The sequence below is a fragment of the Mustela nivalis genome (assembly GCF_964662115.1).
Source record: "Mustela nivalis genome assembly, chromosome: 16".
Taxonomy (NCBI): domain Eukaryota; kingdom Metazoa; phylum Chordata; class Mammalia; order Carnivora; family Mustelidae; genus Mustela; species Mustela nivalis.
This window is the reverse complement of record NC_139035.1, coordinates 14157753-14179504: the sequence shown is the minus strand read 5'-3', so window position 1 is coordinate 14179504 and position 21752 is coordinate 14157753. Positions and strand designations below refer to the sequence as shown.

The 21752-nt window shown below is 45.0% G+C and overlaps 1 long non-coding RNA gene across 4 annotated transcripts in view; it reads left to right on the top strand.

Moving 5' to 3' along the window:
- LOC309850311 overlaps positions 1 to 21752 on the top strand; it is a 161983-nt gene that overhangs the window by 47523 nt on the left and 92708 nt on the right. For 2 of the 4 annotated variants that reach the window (XR_014304181.1, XR_014304184.1), the window contains exons 4-5: positions 4208 to 4297; positions 6897 to 7122. This is a non-coding gene — a long non-coding RNA (uncharacterized lncRNA). The remainder of the gene's footprint in view (positions 1 to 4207; positions 4298 to 6896; positions 7123 to 21752) is intronic. The other 2 variants (XR_014304182.1, XR_014304183.1) reach the window with 1 other exon arrangement.

The window sequence follows — 21752 nt, the reverse complement described above, 5'->3', positions numbered from 1 at the left end:
GCTCTGATTAAGACTCAGGTCATAATTCCAGGTTCAAAGCTCTTTCTACTACATTATTCATAACAGCAGTAAGACAACAACAACTGACGTTTTTGTGGAACTGTAGAGTATCTCACCGATCATGCGTGGTAGACAGAATGAATATCATTGATCTTTTTTATGTAATGATGCACTGTACAAAAATCACGACACGTAGTAGGTGACTAGTAATTGGGATGCTATCTCAGACTCATCGGTCATTGGAGGACCTTTCCCTCCCTGATTACAAATACTCAACTGATAACTGTTAACAGATCAGAATGCCCTACTCTGAATCCCTTGGATTCACCGGTTGGGCTAAGTTGATGTTTGCTAGCCACTTTCCCTATTATTTGGTCTTATCCAGTGTAATTATGTCTTGGTGGCGAAACAACCAAATCAATAAGAAAAATAAAAATTTACTGTACCTTCTTGTTCCACATCACTGCCTTCAATATGGCACTTGAGATTTTAATTTTCTAAGACAACATTATCACTTAGGGTTTAGGCATCTCTTAATCTGCTGACTGATGGAGTGTGTGGCAGGCATTTTCACACCAGGACCATATGTGATATAATTACCTGAGCATTACAAAGGAGATAAGTATAGGAGCCCTCGCAGACCTGTTACAGGGACGATGATGCTTAGGATAGTGAGAGTAGGAGTGGAAATTAGTGGTAGCGAAATAGTTAAAGGCAATCGATATGAATTGGAACGCCCTTGTTTGTTTTCTTTTGAAACCTTAAAGTTATCCAAATGGAGTGTTAATTTAAAAAAAGCTGTTTTCTTAGGAGAAGACAATATTTTGAAATGTTTTTAATTTACGAAAGCCCGTTTCCTTCAGTCTCCCATTGCTGCATGAGGTTGAACAAATGTTAGCGGCAACTAATTAATTAAGTTTGCAGAAAGTAGCAGCAGGGGATTGGAAACTTGAAGTGGAAGTGAGCTTTTTGACTGTAAACATGTTGCCTGCCTGAGAGACTATATCTGGATTGCGTGCTTGCTGAGTTTTCCAAAGAAATGCAGTATCTCTGGGAAATTCAGGCTTGGCAAAGGGAAAAAAATAACATTGTCTCTTGCTGGCAAATCCATTCATTTATTTCTTGGGTTCGTCTCTTGTGTTTTGCTTGGTTCTGGCCAGACACTATGATGATGCTATCCTCTCTGGGATGAAGGTGGCCCCATAGTACCTGTCTTCAGAAGGAAAGGAACTAATATTTACGAGTGCTTTTTCGGTGGCTCTTTAGATGTATCCTTTCATTTCCTTCTGTAAAGCTGATATAACTCTATCCTTTCACCGATAAGAAAAGTACAACTCAGAATTGGAAAACTCACTTGGGATCAGTTTATAGGCAGTGAAATTGGGATTCGAACCCAGACTAATCTGACGTGCAGTTTTTCGCTACCAGGATGCTTAATTAGCTGCAGCCTCTTGCCTGGGTTCCCTTATGGCCAAGGGAACTGTAACTCAGGGTAGAGACCTAGGGCCATGGAATGTGGAGGGGTGGATGTTGGATCTGAAGGTGATCTACAGATCACACTGAAAAGTACGAATTAGAGCTATTCCTGAGGAAGATTCTATGAACAGGTGTCCTCATGACTATGTTGGGCTAGTCACCTTCCTTTCCTCAAGATTTTGAACCCAGTTGTCCCATCCAAAAAAGTGAAGGGATTACAGCTGAAAGGGGATGATATAGGGAGAGAGGTCAGGACAGCTGTAGGGGAGGGGTTCTGGGAGATCTGAGGTTGAGGGAGTGGAAAATCATGATGAATCCACAGGAAGTTGTTGTTGTTGTTTTTAGATTTTTTTTTTTTTAATTTATTAGAGAAGGAACAAAGAGGGTGGGGCAGAGGGAGAAGCAGACTTCCTGCTGAGCTGGGCACCCACTATGGGGCTCAATCCCAGGACCCAGAGATCATGACTTAAGTCAAAGACAGATGCTTAACCAACTGTTACTCAAAACTCCATGTCCATCATGGGGCTTGAACTCATGACCACGAGATCAAAAGTCATACATTGTGCAGACTGAGTCAGCCCAGCAACCCCACAGGGAGCTTTCTGTAGCGAGGAGGTAAGAGCAAAGGCAGAGAGACAAGTAAGGACCAAAATTGAGACCGAGTTGACTCCCAGCCTTTGGGGCTGTTTCAGTTCCCAGGGTCTTCGTGTTCCCATCATGATGCAAGGCATGTTGATCTCACCATGACAAACGTACCACTTCAGTTTCATCATTTTGCTCTTTGTGCTGCCAACACGGGGCACTAGGACTATATAGATTAGAGACTTGTAGGGGACATTTGTTAGGAATGCCATAAACAATTCAAGATGCTAAAAAAATTCTGGACTATCTAAGGAGAACTGCACAGGGGTTTTCTCAGAGACTAAAGAGGACTTAAGTCAGATCATTGGTTTTTTTATTGAATTTTTGAAGGCTATTCCTGGTAAAAACAATCAATACAGAGTAAAAATTATAGTATCTATACCTGTACTTGGTAAAATATATTAGAGTCTACAGCTTGCCTGAAAAAAATGGAATGTTCTTGACTAGTTTGGAGTTTAGGTCTCCAAACCTTAAATCAGTAAAATTACACAGTAGAAGCTATGTTTGCAGTGGAAACTCAACCGAAGCTATGAGTGATGTCATTTTATATGGTAAAAGATACCGATGAATAAATCAAATCTTGGTTGTAAATTTATGGAGAAAAAAATTGAGCTAGACATGTCAGTAAATAAGAATGAAGTAGAAAATACTGGTAAAGCTTGCCTATTCTATATAGGAATTATTTGTGGAATTAATTTGGGCTAATGGGAACTTCTTCAATAGTATGTCATGGCAGGCTCTTGGCTCTGGCTCTAACAACTGAAAAAAAAATGGAATATATTGAAAAACTGTATTTTTAAAGACATTCGAGAACTAAGAAACAAAAAGTATTAGATACATTAAAATTCCAGAGGGAAGTTTGCTTCCTGGGTTAGCTGAGATTACTGGCTGTTTTGTTTCCTGGGGACAATTATATGTATGGTCATAGGCTGAGGGTCGGTCAGGCATGGCCTAGACAGAGGGACTCTGCAGAGGAAAGACAAACCTGCTGAGGAAGCTGGCAAGCTCGGATTTAGAAGGGCTCTAGATGTCTTAGCCAGTTTTCTTAGGGCACATATGCCAAGTACTGGGGTGGCCCAAGAGTCTGGGAAGCTGGGCTGGGAAAACAGAGGACAGTGTCTTTCTGCTGTCAAGTGCTCTGACAACCATCCCGATGATGGAAGGACCTACAGTGAACACACAGTTGTCATTGAGATATTTGAAAAGAGGGGTGGACTTTTTCTAATGGACGTTTCAATCTGGCTCCAAGTCAGCCCAGTTCCACACTGGACTGAGGTGATTGATTCCTTTCCCCATGTACAGACCCTCTAGGGGAAACCACAAAGACCCGTCTCTCAGACTCCTTACACATGGTGTTACCTATACAGTAAAATATTACGAGGCAGGTGATGAAGCAGAAAAACAAGACTAACAATTAAGAGAAAAGCAAGGAATAGAGGTAAACCCATAGATGATCCAGATACAGGAATTCATTCAAAGGCTTTAAAAGAGCTAGTATAAATATGCTAAAGAAAATGGAAGAAAAGATGTACAAAAGAGGAGAAAAGATGGGAGAGAACCAACTGAGAGTTTGAGTCTATATAAAGGTATCAATCAGATGTTCTGAAACCTAAAAATATTATGTCTGATATTAAAGACTTCCCTGGCTAAGTCTAGCAGCTCACCAGGTGCAGCAGAAGACAGAATTGGTGGACTCAGAGTCGGACCCAAAGAAAATAGCCAAACTGAATCACGGGGAAAAAAAAAAATACTGAGCAGAAGAGATAAATGGGACATAGTGAAATGTTTTAGCACATTTATAAATTGGAGTCCCGGGAGGATAAGAGAGTGGCAATGAAGAAGGAGTAATATTTGAGAGATAATTGTCAAGTATTTTAAAAAAATTGATGAAACACATAAACCTCTAGGTTCAAGAGGTTTGGCAAACTCCAAGCAGGATAAACACAAAACCCCTGCCTTTGGAGACACCAGGGTGAAGCTGGTGAAACCAGAGATACACAGAACCGAGAAGGTCAGCTCTAGGAAGTAGCTTCTTTATGAAAATTCACTGGTGTTGGTATTCCTCTGATTAAAATGTCTACATTTACAGGTATAAAAGCAGTGTGTTCCTGAGGTCCAAATTGCAGGAGGAAGACCAAAGGAAAATAAAAGGCAGGGTTCGAGCATCATCGTTTTCCTGGTATGTGTGGGTGAGTTTGTTCCTTGTCATCACACAACCTACCTGGAATCCTCCTGAGGATTTCTCCTTTACCAACCCTCTTGTTCCCTTACCTGATCATTTTAGCTTTGGGGCTGAACATAGGGCTTTTAGTTCTGCTTTTTCGCTTAATTGCTCTCCTGAATCGTGGAATTTCTAGATTTTCAAAGTGGCATTGCTCTGGCCGTTACTGTTTGACCAGGTGAGTGCGCGGCCTGGAGTGTTCTGGTGGGAGAACCATCTTGGTCCCGGACCCTGAAAAGCGGTGTCCTGTAGTCCATTGCTTTTGCCGTTGGGGTCTGTTTCCTATGGTTGGAGCAGATGGTCAGGAAGGAATGGTGCAATGGATTGTATTTACTATTCTGGGTTTGCTCAAGTGATTTTGTTTTAAGCAGAGACTACACAAATACAACAAAACAGGTAGTCCCTAACAGGTGGATAGTTGGAGTGTACTTAAAACACCTGGAGGGGATGGATGTCAACCAGTGTCCTATCTTTTCATGCAGATGCCGGAATAGATGTGTCTTACCTCACCTGAATATTTGTCAGTGCCTACACTTTCCCACTTATGACTTGCTATAGGTCTTAAGATAGTTTACCTGCTTTCTTTTCCCTGTCCGGTTGGTTCCTGAGCCAGTAGTAGGCAGACCTGGTACTGGATCGAGATCCTCATGACATAGCGAGTGCAATCTAGAATTGTGATCGGCTGCTCAGGGCAAGAGTCAAGTGTGCATGTATATAGTCCTTGTACATAACCTCCCTCGTTAGCCCTGTTCTCCCACAGATTCCAGGGGACTGTCAGCACTGTGGCCCTCTTATGTGGGACCCCTCGATTGCTACCTAGCTCTTGCCATTCTCTCTCCCAAGAGATTCATCCTGATCCGATGCTCGTGGCTGTTATCTGAGGTTCATTCCCACCTACTATGTCTATATTCAAGTTCATTATTTCCTTTAATGTTTTTATTGATCACTCAATGTGTGTCTGCTGCCACGCCAGGTGCTGAAAATGCAGTGGCAAACAAAATGGTCTAAACCTTGTTCTTGGGGAGTTCATATTCTGCTGGGGGAGAAAGACACTAAATAAATAACCAGAGAAATAAATATCTGATGATAAACTGGAATAAGCACTATGAAAGATGGGAACAAAATTCTAAACGGAAATACCAAGCAGATCCAATGCAGATTGGGTCGGGGACCAGGGAAAAGCTTTTGGAGTCAGACAAGTGAAGATTTGGGGGGAAAGTGCTTCCGATTGAGAAAAGAGCAGGTGAAGGGCTCAGAGGTGGCGCTGAGCTTGGCTTTTCTGATGGCTTTCCTTGTGGCCACTGACATCAGAGCCGTGGTTGCCAAACCCGGCTCTGTGCGTTTCCTGGGGCTGCTGTAACGAATCCCCGCAAAGTTAGTGGTTTCAAACAATAGGACCTATTTTCTCATAGATCTGGAGGCCAGAAGTCCAAAATCAGCAACACAGCACTGAAATCTGGGTGTCACCTGGGCAGTACTCCTCCTGGATGCTTCAAGAACTGCAAACTGCCTTTGTCAGTTTCGGGTGGCAGCCAGCGTTCTGGGGCTTGTGGCCACATCACTCCAGTCCTCAAGGCTGCAGGACTCTGGATCTTCAGCTCTCTCTGTCCCTCTTTACATTAACCTCTTCTTGTGTGGGTCCAATTCCCTCGGCCTCCGTTTTATAGGGACACTCGCAAGCACATGCAGAGCCCTCCTGAATAACATAGCTTCGTCTCTTCATCTCGAGATCCTTCGTCACATCTGCAAATCCTCTTCTGCCATCTAGATACCATCTTTGGGTTCCAGGGATTAGGACCTGATATCTTTGGGGGCTGACAGTCCGTCACTTGGATCTCTTTGGGAACTCCTAACGATGCAATTGCTTGGGCTTCACCTCAGATAATTAGGTCAGAATCTCTGGGTGAGGCTTGGGCATGGGGTATTTTTGAAGTACTCCCCACGTGACTCTACTGTGTCACGAGGACTGAGAGCTACTGATGAGTGCAGAGCGAGGGAAGAGTGCTCGCAGGGGCAGGCGGGAAGTCATCACCGTTTACAGACCTCTGCTTCCCTCTGAACCTGGTAAGCCCGCTTAGCTAACGACCCTGTCTGAATGAGGCCCTCACTTCATGGGCCTTTTTGAAAGGGTTTGTGATTTACTTCCCTGGGGTTCTTGGTCCTACCTCCTTCAATCCTTACTACTTCTTTCCATCAAGCTGACACGGACTTTCTAGAGCGTATGACCCCCAAGTCAGTCCAAATTGTGAAGAAGGTACAGAGCCAACAAACTGATGGAGAGCAAACCTAGCTGTCGTCACACAGATGTAGAGTTGAGCGCCCTGGAGTTGGAAGCCCAAGTCTGGAAAGCGCGTATGGACGTACATGTGTAAATTTGTAAAAACAACGAACGTCAGTCCGCACTACAAACCAGTGTTAGAGGCAGGCCCAGAACTGGGGAACATGCTGGGAGCCTGAGCCCTCCAGAACTCACTACTTGTTTTAGCCATGAAAGATCACTTTTTTTTTCTTTCTCACTGTACCCACTTACCTATAAAAAATATTGATTCTTTTTCAGTGAATATATTCGGGGGGAAATCAGACTTTGGCCTATGAAGACTCTCCTCCCCACCTCTCCATTGCTATCTGGAGCCTTGGCTCTAAGGACAAACGTAGTCTCACAAGCATGGAGGCCTGTCACTTGGGAGCTCTGAGAAAGACCACGTCATCTGCCGAGAGTCTGATCATCTGAGAAAAAGATCCCATTTAGGGAGTTCCTATAAAGCCTCCCTAGATCTTTGCTGGTAGGTCAACATTTTCAAACAGCAGTTTGAGAGAAATTCCCAAGCCCAGCTCATTACTGACCCACTGGGGATTAATCTGAGGGCGGCCATCTTTGCTTCAACAACCACTAAATTTTCTCCTGGGAGATGAAGAAGCCTCACTTTGAGGCTGCAGTCTTTTCATGGTCAGATCTGCTGATAGGCTTCAACTGCAAGGCAATGTTGCTTACATGAGTTGCATTTTTAATTACCGGGAATGTTTACCTGGAAATTTTTTGTGGATGGGTCCATAGTCCATGTCCATCCTCCTCCTGTCCTGACCCATGGTGTCACGCCATCTCTAGCACAGTGTGGCATTCAGTTTGCTACTACTCGTTGCTGACATAACCTTACCCGGGGCTGGATATCATGGAGAGATTCAGTGAAAACATGGTGCTTCTTTTGGAAAGTTCTTCTACTACCTTCCTCCGCCTAACTACCCTCTCCTTGTTTCCGTAACTATGTGGACCAGATTATTTCTCAAGCCTTGGTGAAGACATTAACATGTGTCTGTTTCCTGGTGGGCTCACCTAGGGGAACTCTCTCAATTGAGGGAAGCTGAGCAGTGCTATGGGTTTTTCCTGGGTCCTTGGTGCTAAGCATGCTCAGTGCTTTAAAAAAAAAAAAAAAATTCCGAATTTATGTTGGACTCCCTTTCAGAGCCCTTTTAAAGAACTTTCTATTTCATACGTCTTCCATTTTCCAAAATGGCAGCTGCATGTCTCATGACTATCTCACCTTTTGCCTTGATGATCTCATCTAAGTGGAAACCTCTGAGTCATCACGTGGTCATCACAAAAAATTCTTGCCTGCTAAGATCTGGCAGGTGGTCCCAGTAATACCTTTCTTATCTAGGAAGTAGTTCAATTATTTTCACCTATGACAAAACGCTGAACTCACTCAGGAAGAGGACAGAGGGATTGGAATGGCTAGCTCCCACCTCTCCCCCCACCCCCTTTTGTGGGGTAAGGCGGCTGAAAACAGCCTTGCTCTCAAGCATGAATTCCCCTCTTTCTCCGAAGAGCAGCCATGTCCGAGGCATTGGCATGCAAACACTTGCAAAGTGAAAATGGATACACTTCCACAGCTCCTCATCCCTGGCCTCCCGAGGACAGCTTGCCAACCGTGCGTGCATGTTGGTTTGGCACTGAGACAAATGTTCCCTGGAGCATAGACTGAAACCACCAAACTGATATCACATGGGACCCCAGCCAAATCCTGACCTTGCTCTCTGTAGGTGAGCGGCTGCGGAATTAACCTGTGATGGTCTCCTGCTCCCGCCTGGTTGGTGTCCTGGGTTTTGGGTTTTGGTTTGGGTTTTTTTTTTTTTTTTTTTTCAATGGCAACATTTGAATCTTAACTGCTCTTCTCACTCCCCGGTATCTACCAGCCACAAAACCGCTTTCCTGGTCTTGGCTTGTGAACAGTGGGCTGCTTCTTGGCTCCAAGAAATGGGCAAACCACACGATTTCTCCTTGCCTGGTGTCTTCTTGCCCTTTGAGAGAGAAGGGCCACTCATAGACTGTTCCAGAATCGTGCCTGGGTGGCAGGGCATCGCGGGTGTCTGTGATTGCTGTCTGCTCCTTTTGCCTCCTCCTCCTCTGCATTTTCTCCCACTGCTCCAACTCTTCCCATCCCCTTTTTTTGTTTCCAACCCTTATTTATTCAGAGCTTCCAATATTCTAAGTTTTTCATGAATTCAGGGCTTTAATTTAGCATGTGGGGTGCTGGCTCTTCCAGCAAGCTGCTTTGGTCATTATTTCCAACTTGAGGGAATAAAGAGGCAGCAGGGTGCACTGGGGAGAGTGGGGGCTGGAGGCCAGAAGGCTCGGTACTAGTCCCAACTCCACTTCTAATAGGCTGTGGGACCCCGGCCGGGACACACCCTGGCCGCCAGCCTCGGTGTCCTCTCCCGAGTCGGGGTGAGCCGTTTGGACACACAGATTTCTGAGACTCGTGCCATCCCATCATTCTGGGGGGCTCCCGGTCGATGTGAAACCCATATGGGGTTGTGCCAATCCCACTTCCCTTTTTCTTTTGAAAAACTTTATTGTTAAATGAGTGAATGAAGAGATGTGAGCAGAGTCCCTAAGCTCCATGTCTCCAGTGCAGAACGCTGGAGGGAGGGAATCTTTCTTTATAACGGTGTCCAGAGGCTCAGAGCCTAGAAATCAAGTTCAAGACACTTCCTGTCTTGAAATGTGCAACCGTGTTTTCCACTAGGGTAAGAAAAAGAGGCACGGGGTATTGGCTGCTTTTTAAGAATCCAGTTCCTGTACTGGAGCACAAACACGCACAACTGTCCAAGTAAAATTGTACTTTTGGAAGGAAAAGGTTAAAGTTGGCTACTGATATTCATCAGGAGATGGATATTTAATCTTTAATCTCTTGTCCTAGGCCTCTACTTTGGATCAACTCATTATCCCGAATAAACGATGTGTCATTCCCATTATTTATGTTTCGCTGCAGCCAAAGTATCTGGAGCTCGTTTTAGTGAGCGCCATTCATTTCGACCCTTTCAGCATTAATCTCCCTGCTAACATCTTTCCTGTCCTATGTGCTGTCCCCTCTTTGCTTTTATGTTTTCTGCCGAGTGTTTATAAAAGGATAATCTTTTACAAAGCAGACAGAATTTTTGTGTATAAACTGCTCTGTTTGAATGCCTCATTGATATCCCATCGAAAAACTGAAGTGTTCAGCAAGATTAGCAAAGCCCCGAGCTATTGAGCCGGGGAAAACATGAGAACCAGTCCCTTCTGTACAGGAGGCAAAGGTGACGAAGGATGCCTTTGCTTTCGCAGTAGTAGCGAAAGCAGAGCTGGGGCCCGCACGGGTCCTCCTGGGCCTGGTTGCCTAGAAATTAAAGGAGTGTGAGGCGAGTGGCTCAGAAGTCACTGAGAAAGGGGTAAAGAGCGCAGGGGCCAGCGACTTCTTCCCTGGAAATCTCTCAGCAAACGCAAGGGCTCTCCAAATGCCAAATTTGCGTCCAGTTCCCACTTCAGCTAAACGCTTTTGCAACTTGCCTGAGGTATCTGCACACCATTGCTCAGTTGCTCATAGAGGCTAAATGATTTGCGTTCTTCTGGTCTACCTTGTCCAAAGGGCAGGAGGAGCTAAGCTAGGATGGGGGCGGGGCGGGGGGGCGGTCACTCCTGCCGCCTCCATCTTCTCTCTCCAAGGACTGGGATCTCATCCAAATGGCTCTCTTTTGCAGGGAGGAGGGAAGATCACTTCATTTTACAATGGACAAAGAAGGTTCCTTTGTGGAATTTTGCATGGCATGGGGTCCCAAATATGCCACCGATAAAAAGACTTAACAGATGGACTCTGAGAATAGGAATACATTTAAGAAAAAAAAAATTTTTTTTTTTAAATCAGTGGAAGGGGGTTGTGAGTCTGGCCACTGTGGGAGCTGAGCATGGGAAGCCGCGCTGATTTGTACCTTAGACAGGGCAAGTGCTGCTGGTAGAGATGCATGGAAGCATCTGAAACACAGCCTGTGCTGGGCTTCTAGTTGGCAATGCTGTGGGGGAAAAAACATCCCAAGATGCATGGTGCCAAAAATTATACGTGCCTTCAAAGTGTAATTTTTTCCAACAAATTGATCACTTGTTTACTCAGTAGGAAAAAGGGGTGCCCTTTGTAGACCTGAGAATTTTGCCTCCATTCCACATGGAGGAAAAGGGAAAAGTTCAAGATGGACATGCGGTTGGGCCATCCTAATGGCAAAATGCTGAAATGGTAAGGGCTCGTCAAATCTCTCCTGAAGATCTACGCTATTAAAAACACTCCGAGTGAATCCATCAAAAACTCCACCAACGGTCAAGCACTGTTTAGGATTTTGGTTTTGCTCACTACCACCACTGTTGACCACAGACGATGGCGTTGCCTAGGATAGGCACCCTTGCCTTCATCTGTGATCTGCACCAAGATGAGGGCAGACCGACTTTGGGGAAGAACTTGAATCTTTGTTCTTTGGGGGCCCTCTGTGTGGCCTGTGGGAAAGAGGACACCAAAGGACAGTCCTGCCTCACCCCTTGGCAAGATAAGTCTGTCCTTGGGGTTGATGGAGGGACTGGGGGAAGTGGGAGTTCCCACGATGAGCCTGGCCAACCGCAGTAACCAAAAGAAGACACAGTGATGTTCTCCTGCCAGGGAGCCGACCTCCTGATGGTAGGGAAGGTCCGAAGATTGGCTCCTTTGGTTTTGACCTTGACACCTTAACAAATACACAAAATGCAGAGGGCCCGCTTTCGTTATTCGAAGGGTCCGTCTCAGTGAAGCCTTGTTTGGAACTTCCTTTCTTCTACTTGCCCTTCCTGTTTGTTTTACTCCATTATTTTTCTTCCCTTCTTTTCTCTTTGATTTTCTTTGTCCTGCCTTCCCTCCTTTTCTCCCTCCCTCCTTCCTTTCCCCGCCTCCCTTTCTTCCTCTTCGTCTCTCTGCCTTCTCCTTTCTTCATCTTGAAGCTATTGGGGATGATAGAGTTTAGAAACATGATCCTTGCAAGGAAAGGGTGACCGTCCACGTTGGTGAACGTGGGCCAGCACAGAAAGCGTCTCGCGTAAGGATGGCCAGTCGAGCTCATTTGGCATTTTGGCCACTATCACTTATTAGCAGCTCCCTGGGGCCGCGTGCCGAGAGGATTCTGAGATCAGAACTGGGCTCAGAGGGAATGACTGTCCTGATCAACGAGATGTGACAGCAAAGGACATAAAGGGAGTGGAAAGAGGAGCACTCGTGGCAGAAGCTTGCCATCTTGGGTCTACATCAGGGTTCATCAACTGTGGCACTACTGACATTTGGACTAGATAATTCTTTGTTGTGGGGGCCATCCCGGGAGCTGTGGGAAGCTGAGCAGCATCCCTGTCTTCTATGAACCAGATGCCAGTAGCACACTCACAGTTGTGACAACTGAAACTGTCTCGAGATATTGCCAAGTGTCCCCCAGGGGGTAAAATTGCCCCTGTTTTAAAACCATGGGTCTAACTAATTACCACCAGACTAAATACAGGGAAGCAAATGAGAAAGTTAAAGGGGCTGGAAGGATGCAGAGCTCTGGGGAGGAGGTGAGATCGTGTGGGAAACGTGGCAAGTGTGTGATGGCAGAGAAGAACGACTCGGTCGCCCCTGTTGTCTGCTAGGCTGTGTGTTGTGTGCTGTGTTTCCATAGTTCCAGGGTCCTGTGCATGGCCAGACCAGGACCCTGTGGGGTACAGCCTGAGATCTCAGCAGGAAGGACTGAAGTCTACTGTAGTTTATTGAGCCCAAGGCGGGGTGGACCTTTGGATCCCATTATTGCTGCAGGCGGAGTGTTCTGTGCTGGAGATTTCAATAAATGAAGACGGTGATGCTCCTTAGAGCTCACTAGAAGGTGGACTGGCTCACATGTGGGGGGACAGGACGTTCCCTGTGTGGCTATGAGAATCCCTGATGAGTAACGGGACCTGGGACCCTAGGAGATGAGGGCCACTGGGATCATAGCCATTATATATCTCCTTTATGGGGGGTTAATACATCTTACATGTCCTGACTTGATCTGAGCATTGGTAAAAACTGAACAAATGCTAATGTATTGGATAAAGTAAACCGATGGCTTTAGGACACACTCAAAGTGCCCAGCTTAATTCCAGACCCTGTTTCAGTTTATGACACTGAAATATTTCAGCATGGCTCATCTTGGTGCCATGGAAGGTCTGGGTTTGACTTCGAGCTCTGCCCATTGCTCAGAAGCTTGAGACAAGCTTGAGACCAGCAAGTCATCTCATCTCCTTGACCCTCAGACTGGTGTCTGTACGATGGGGATAGTATTTCTTGCCTAGCAAGGTTGTCACGAGAGGGTATCAATCAGAGGCTGTCTCAGGAATTGGCACAGATCAGGGGGTTAAAGAAAAGGCATTAGTTGCCTTCCTTCTTTTTTTCTTTTTAAAAATTTAAAAATATATTTTATTTATTTGACAGAGAGAGCACAAGTGGGGGCAGCAGACGGAGGGAGAAGCAGGCTCCCCACTGAGCAAGGAGCCTGATGCGGGGCTCGATCCCAGGACCCTGGGACCATGACCTGAGCCAAAGGCAGACACTTAGCTGCCCGAGCCATGCGGGTACCCCTAGTTGCCTTCTGTCTTGCCCTTCTCCCTCTGAGTCTTGTTGTCCTTCTTCTCCTAAGTTAAGATAGTGGGAAAGGACAAGGACTTCTGGTTTCTGATAAAGGTTTCCTTGAAGCTCCCTTGGATCCCATTCTATCCACTTCCAGGACACTGACAGCTAAGAAAACACGCGCAAGCCTCAGGTCGGACTGAAGGTTTGAGTGAGTGAGTGAGGGAGTGAGTGAGTATAAACCTGTCTAGTACGTCCCCTGGGCATCTCTTGTACCTGGGAGCATCCTTCCTCATCCCTTTCATGTGTCTATGCTGTGGGCAGGCATGATGGGGGACCGTTTCTCCAATCTGGTGAGTTTCTTCACAGTGAATAAAAAACAAAAGTCATCTCAAGGAACCCAAAGAGAGAAGGTATCTATCATCTCAGTTTCTTCCCAGAAGCTCATTGGATTGAACTGTGAAGACCTCATTATTTAGACGGGAAGGGACTTCGTGGAGGACATGAAGTCTAGCTCATTCTCTTCCCAGATGGGTTCCCCAGAGCCTGGGGCATGGGGGTTCCCCTGACTAACATGACTAACATAACTAACTTTCTTATTAGAAAGTCCTGGGACCAGAGCCGGGGTTTCTCTGGATCTGAGCATTCAGCCCGAGTCTCCCAGTACCAGCCTCTCTGCATTGACCTGCTTGGCTTCTTCTGCCCTGGACCAAATGACAGTTGTTAATGGGCCCTGCTTTATGGATTTATTCCTTTCTTTCTAAGCAGGCCAGGTTCACACATTTTTTTTTTAACACCACTGCAGTCATTTGCAGGCATCCATCTACTGTGTTCACGTCACAACCTTACCTCTCATCAGGTCTGAGGCACTGGGCAAGTTCCTTAACTATATGAGCTTTGCCTTAGTCAAGGTTGTTCATGGAAACAGACCAATAGGAAACTGTCTACCCAACCATCTACCATCTATTCGTCTTGCTCTCTGTGAAATACATACATATGTATATGTACACATATATAAGAATTGGAATTGGCTCATAAGTCCCCAAATCTGCAGTTGCCAAGCTGGAGACCCAGGAAGAACTGATGTTTTCATTTGCGTCTGAAGGTAGGAAAAAACCTGGTATTCCAGCTCAAAGGCAGTGAGGCTAGAGGATTCCACCTTCCTCCAGGGAGAGTCAGCATTTTTGTTCTGTAAGCACTTCAACTGATTTGATGAGACCCACCCCATTATTGAGGGGCATCTGTTCAGTCTACCAATCAAACATTAATCTCCTCCAGAAACACCCTCACAGACCCCCTCAGCATAATGTTTAACCAAATATCTGGGGACCCTGTGGTCCAGTCAAGTGGACGTGTAAGATTAACCATCATAAGCTTCTATCTCCTTCCTCCTTTATAGAACGGGGGTAATAATAGCATTTATGGGGTTAATGAGAACCTTCTCTTGATCTTATGAGTTTATAAAAATAAAAGTTAGTGAATGCCTTTACAGTGTTTCAGTAAGTGCTATTGTTAATGTCATTGTTATGGGAAGCCCTTACAGATGGAGACTAAGTTCCAGAGAGACAGAGGTGCGGGTGCCTGGGAAGGCGGAGAGAGGCAGGGCTTCACGGCTCTGTGACCTGCATCGTCATACACACGGACCCACGCTTGGTTTAATGCGTCGTCATTGCTGTCTCAAAACGCTTAATAATTTTGAAGAAGGGGCCCTTCATTTTCGTTTTGCACTGGACCTTGCCAATCATGTAGCTGGTCCTGGAGTAAGGGATAGAAAATCTTTAAATAATGCGCAGCGAGGTGTTAGTGAGCGGTCTGGGCTTCGCCCCATCCCAGCTTCCCCTCCCTCCCCCGCTGAATTCTGCAGGCATGAAAGCTGCCACAAGACATTCATTTTTAATGACTTGTTATGGGCTTCTTAGCAATATATCTTTGGGTATTAAGGTGTGGAGTCAGAGACTTAAAATGATTGATGTCTTTGCTCCACACAAGGGGTCTCCCACACTTACCTAGTGCCAGATATCCACTGGGGAAATTTATGGGAGCGCTTGGCAGCCTAAGCGGCCATCAAATATTAATCAAAAATATGTAATAACTAATATATACTTAAAGAATTGAAGAAAATTAATATTCAAGGGAAGCATTCAGGGACCCATAAAAATAACAAATGCTAAAGAGACTCAGTCAAGGTTGGCAGGTTCAGAGCTCACCCTGTTCTCAGACTTGCTTGGAGACTCTGGGTTTACTGCCTGATCCTCAGATGCTGAGTCGGCAAGAAAGGGGACTGAGTGCTTAGTCCATTGGATCTGGACTCCTACCGATGAAAGGAGCAAACTCCTACTACAGGACACTGCATTTCTAGTCCCCAGCCCCCTTTCCTCTGTATTTCCCTCATGTGACACCAACATATCCGATCCATATTCTCTATGGAATTCTCTCCCGGCAGCGCCTTAGAGATAGACTGTGTCTCCTCTCCTTACACGTTTTCAACACCACCTAGAGCAGTGGCTTCCATAAACTATGAAGCTGAACCTTACACTATTTCTACTTGTGTGGGTCAAAAATGGGCAAATGACAATTTGACATGTCTTGATGTTAAAAATCCTCAACCTGGAGGCACCTGGGTGGCTCGGTCGGTTAGGTGTGTCCGACTTTTGGTTTTGGCACAGGTCATGGTCTCAGGGTTGTGAGATCGAGGCTCGCGTCAGGCTCTGTGCTCAGAGTGGAGTCTGCCTGTCCCACTCCCTCCCTCCCTGCACTTTCCCCTGCTCCCTCTAGCTCCTACTCTCTCTTTTTCTCTAAATCAATAAACAGAATCCTAAAAAGTAAAATAACAATCCTCACACCGGACCTAGCCTTCCTAGGAGAACTTTTCATCAGAACGAATGGCCTCCTCAGAGCAGGCTGGGAGAACTCCCCTAATGCCCAGTTTCAGTGACTGAAACTTCTGATTATCCCATAGGCAACAGACAACTGTCTAGTCATTTACCGTGGAAGTCTCCTTTTGCCTTTCCTCGGCCAAAATAAAGGGGTCTGAAAGTGAATCTGCTGGGGCAGGGGCAAAATTAGTTCAGTTCTCCCCCATGGCTGCTTTTGATCGAGAACATCTATAGTCCTTTCTTCTCACCATGTGTTTTGTCTTCAGCTCCTTCTCCCTCTTATCCAGCAGCAGAGCTCAGATGAGCGGGACTGCTTGTGTGCATGGCGTTGCTGATACTGTCCCTGGAGAGGCAGGATGCCCGGCTTCACCAGGGACAAGGGAGACTCTTTAATCCCAGAGAGGAGGAGAGATCGGCAGATCGTCTCTGCTTGGAAGGGAGAGGTCGGTTCTGGTGTTGGACCACCATGGCAGTTGCTGGTCTCTTCTGTTATTATGGAAAATCAGGAGCGGAGCCTGTCACTTGTCATCTGTTCTTCGAGTGTAACCAACTTTTCTTCCGTGGGCCATTTGGTGTGACTGTGAATGATGGCTCTGGCTAAATGACACCATCCTGATGGTGGAGTAAACAGAAGTGATGTTGGAACAGGCGCTTTGGATCCAGCCTGTGTTGTTGGAGAGCCGTAGAGAGGGTCTGGGATGGAGAGGGAGGCGCGGCGTGCTTGGGGCTGAGGTCCTGCGTGCGCCTCTTTTCGTCTCCCTGAGCTAGTGGGGCTTTCAAACTGGGCTACTGGAGAATGATCCCATATACATTCACTTGGAGTAGATTCCATGTAGAGATGAGATTCTCTCATTTCCTAAGCCAGGAGATGAAGGCTCAGGGAGGCCAAGCAGCTTGTCTTCGGTCATATGGCCAGTACTGGCAGAGCGGAGACGAGAGCAGGTTTCCTGCCTCCTGGTCACGTGCCCCTTCCCCTCCATCATGCCCGCAACCCCACACCATACCCTCTGTTCTTCGGTACCACTGTTTAAATAACAACTGCTTCTTTTTTGAGGATTAAAAAAAACCAACAACAACAAAACCCTCTGCTACCCCGTTAAATGTATGCACCAGTTGTAAAGCTTAATTTAAAAATATTGAACGCTGCCTCAGAAACCAATGATGTACTCTATGTTGGCTAACTGAACACAATAATAATAATACTAATAAAAGAAATGTTAAAATGAAAAACAATGCATCGAGAGGTAGTATGGAGTGGTAAATAGAACAGTGAGTTTTGGATTTCAGAAATACTAGCCTCCTGTTCTAGCTCGGTCACTTACCTCTGATCTCGGGCTGGTTAATCTCCCCATCTCAGTTTTATCATCCTGGGGCTAAAAATAGTACCTACTTCCAAAGGTTGGTGTGATGTGTAGTTGAGATAATATACATAAAATGCTTGGTGCCTGGGGGGTGCAGTTGGTTAAGCGTCTGCTTTTAGCTCAGGTCATGATCCCAGGGTCCTGGGATCAAGTCCCGTGTCAAGCTCCTTGCTCAGCAGGAAGTCCGCTTCTCCCTCTGCCTGCTGTTCCCTCTGCTCATGTGCGAGTGCGCTCTCTCTGTCAAATAAATAAATAAATAAATAAATAAATAAATAAATAAATCTTTTAAAAAATGTACTGAAAATGCTTGGCATTGCACAATCTGGTACATAGTTGGTGCACAATAAATTCAGACTCATTATTATTTGCACACGTTTGTGCGCATATTGTGCACACATGTTTGTGTGCTTCTGCGCATGAAGGGAGTAGCAGAGGAGGCCCTCAGAGGTGGGAGCAAATGCAGTTTTGGGGATGGCTGCCTGGATCTGTTTCAGGGTGGCTGTGAAGGTATTTTTTGAGGCATGGCATACGGCCATCACCCTTGGTTTCCAAAGCCATTTACTGTTCCCGCTCTAAGCAATGATGAAATCTATCTGTTAACGAGATACACTGTTTCTCATATTTTATGTGTCCTTTCTAACATTCTCTCCCGGGAGTTAGTAAGAGTTTAAGGAGATTATTCAGGCAACACACAACAAAGTAGCTTTTGTGTGCATAGATATTTGCTTTGCACATATCTGACACATAATAACTGCTCAGTAAACATCCAGGCTGTTGCTGTTGCCTACCGTGGAGTTGTAGAAGAGGGGAGAGAACAAAATAGAATTTCACAAGCAACTTTTGGTTCTTCTATCTGGACGGCATACAAATCTCCCAAGCGTCCTCGCCACCCATTTGGGAGGAATCGGATGTGTTCTTTCCATTGTACAGATGGAGTAACCGAGAGATTGAAAAGTGACATCACCAACAGGCGGTGACCTAAGGAGTCAGGGCCAGAACCAGGTCTGGAATACAGACTTCCTGGCTCCTGACCCAGGTTCCCTTCTGCCATGCAGGCTTCCCCGGGAGGCTGGAGGGACCAGGGAAGTATCTGTTTCAGGGCTCTCTCGGTTGCCCTTGGAAGTTTATCATCTCTCAACTGAATGTTGACCAAAAACACACTAATTCCTGAGGAGACTTTACAGGATGTCCTGTGAAGACTCTTCCTCCTTTTTTTTTTTTGTCAGTGCTTTGCTAGAGGATTAAAATTCAGTGGACCCCATTTGTAGGAAGTCTGATAAAATATTCTCATCTCAATCGCAAACAATTTCTCCATCTGCCACTTGGCTGAGAGGATCAGACGCAAACACCCTCACGAGAGGGGAGAGTGATACCAGCAGAGAAGGGTACAGGAAACAGCGAGGTTTTCTGTCTGAACACGAGTTCTACCTGGTCTGTTGTCTGATCGAGCTGATTCGTCAGCTGTTCTGCGGCTGGTTTCTCTTCACCAAATTGACCGAATCTGCCTAAAATTCCTTTTGCTTATTATTTAGTTTCTCAGAGATGCAGCTCTGTCTAGGCCATGCATGGATGTTCAGAGAAATAACAAATTTGGGGCTGGGCTGTGGACATGGATGGGCTAGGGGAGAAAAAGACTGGAGGACATGTGAAGTGAGGTGAGCAAAGCTGATCTGGGAAAATTGATGCAGTTTGCAAAAGCTATGGAAGGAAGTCAATGGAATCTACCCAAGAAGGCATTTATAAGACCTCATATTGGTGAAACAAAATATTTTGGGGTGAATAAGAAATGAAAATTTCCCTTGATTTGAATTGGTGAGGGAAGCATTTCTTCATTCAGCAGTCCTTAGCACACGCCAGGCACTTTGCTGGATCCTGGAGATGTACTGGTGGACAAGAAAGACAAGGAGCCTATCTCTTGGAACTTACTACGTCTTAGCAGGAGAAAGCAACAGGAAAACTGTGACCATGGTTTGTCATGAGTCTTTAGAAGGGAATAAGGAGGTTACGGTGTTGGAGGGTACAAGGTAGGGAACATGGTGCTATTTCAGATCAAGGAAGCTCTAGAGAAGAGCATTATGGGCAAAGTCATTTCAACTGCAAAGATACGAGAAGAGAAATCTTGGCACATTGTAGAAACTACCCAAAAGACCACGTAGTGTGGAGAAAGATGACAAAACTAAAATGGGAATCTAGATGGGAAATGACAGTGGGCAGACTGGCATGTGTCAGTAGGATGGAGACAGGTGGATTCATTCAAGATCTTTTGGGTGAAGGGTGGGAGCTGATAGGATTAATGGCCTAGACTGAAGGAGTAGATACAGGAGTCAAAAAAACCGCATGGGTTTCTGGTTTAAGAACTTGGCATGTGGTGGTGCTTCTCACCATGACAGGAAGCACAAAGAGGGAATATATTTGCAAGAGGTGGCATGAAGAATTCCATCTGGGGGCCGCATAATTTGAAGAGAATGTCCAAGTAGACATGCTAAGTATGTGTGGATAGATATGTTGGTCTGGTGCTCAAGAAAAACTTTGGGTTGACGACATGCAAACTATTAATTTAGAAAGAAAGAAACAAGTGAAGTGTTATATGTATTTAGAGAATGAAGCAATTAATTCAATGAGGGATATATAGATGTTGTTAGGGACATGCCAAGTTCTGCAAAGGCCGTAAGCAAAGGAACAGAGAGCGGATAGGAAAAAAATAGAGAAATGCTTTTCTTTGTATGAAGAAAAGACAAGGTTGATGATTAGTGATCTCAGAAGGACTGTATTTCTAAATCCTTCTCCAGGGAAGTTAACTGGGAGAAGGTACCCGATGAGATCTGCTCTTTCATTAATAACATGAATATTGGGGGCACCTGGATGGTTCAGTGGGTTAAACCTCTGCCGTCAGCTCAGGTCATGATGTCAGAGTCCTGGGATTGAGCCCCCCATCAGGATCTCTGCTCAGTGGGGAGCCTGCTTCCCCCTCTCTCTGCCTGCCTCTCTGCCTACTTGTGACCGCTTCCTCCCTCCCTCTTTCTCTCTCTCTCTCCCTCTGTCAAATAAATAAATAAAATCTAAAAAAAAAAAAAAAAAAAGAACATGAATATTCAAGCCATAGACTGAGAAAAGACTTTACAATATAAATGTGACAAGGATCTTAGAGTCATAATATATAAAGAACTGATAAAAATCAACAATAAGAAGACAAAAAGAATGGGTAAAAATCTTGAATAGACATTTCAAAGATCGTGTACAAATAGCAGGAAGGAGATGAAAAGCTGTTAATCATCAGGGAAATATAAATTAAAACCATAGGGAGCTAATATTTGACACACATGAAAATGGCTGAAACCAAATAAGACTGCCAATACCAAATGTGTGTACGTGGAGGAATCAGAACTTCTTTTGATACATTTGTTGGTAGGAATAAAAAATGACAACCACTTTGGAGAAGTATCTGGTAGTTTCTTTAAAAATTGAACATATATCCACTGTAGGACTCAGAAATACTACATTCTAAGTATTTACTCAAGAAAAGTGAAAACGTGAGTGCACAAAATGACTTGTACAAAAATGGTAGCAATCTTAGTCATAATGGCCAAAAGCTGGAAACAGCCCAAATTTCCATCGACAAGAAAATGGATAAACAAATAGCAGTTTTTCCAGACAATGGAATACTATTCAGCAAAACAAAGGAACAAACCACTGATTAATGCAACATCTCAAAAACACTGTTTGGGGGAAAAAAGCCAGACATTTAAAAAAGTACATGGTCTAGGATTCCATTTATATTGTTATAGAACAGAAAAAAATTAATCTATAGTCACAGAAATCAGAAAGTGATTGCCTGGTAAGGGGCATAAGGAAATGTCCTGGGGTGAAGGAAATGGTCTGTATCTTATTTAAGTGGTAGTTAAAAATTTAAAATTTAAGTGGTAGTTTTGAGTGTATACAACTGCAAAACTCATTGAACCAAATGTTCAAAAAAAATTTTTTTTAAAGATTTTATTTATTGATTTGACAGAGAGAAATCACAAGTAGGCAGAGAGAAAGAGAGGGAGAAGCAGGCTCCCTGCTGAGCAGAGAGCCCGATGCGGGTCTCAATCCCAGGACCCTGGGATCATGACCTGAGCTGAAGGCAGAGGCTTAACCCACTGAGCCACCCAGGTGCCCCCCCAAAATTTTAAAAACATTTATTTATTTTATTTGAAAGAAAGAAAGAGAGAATGAGTGGAAGTAGGGGGAGGGGCAGAGGAAGAGAGAGAAGGAGAGAATCTCAAAGAGGTTCCATGCT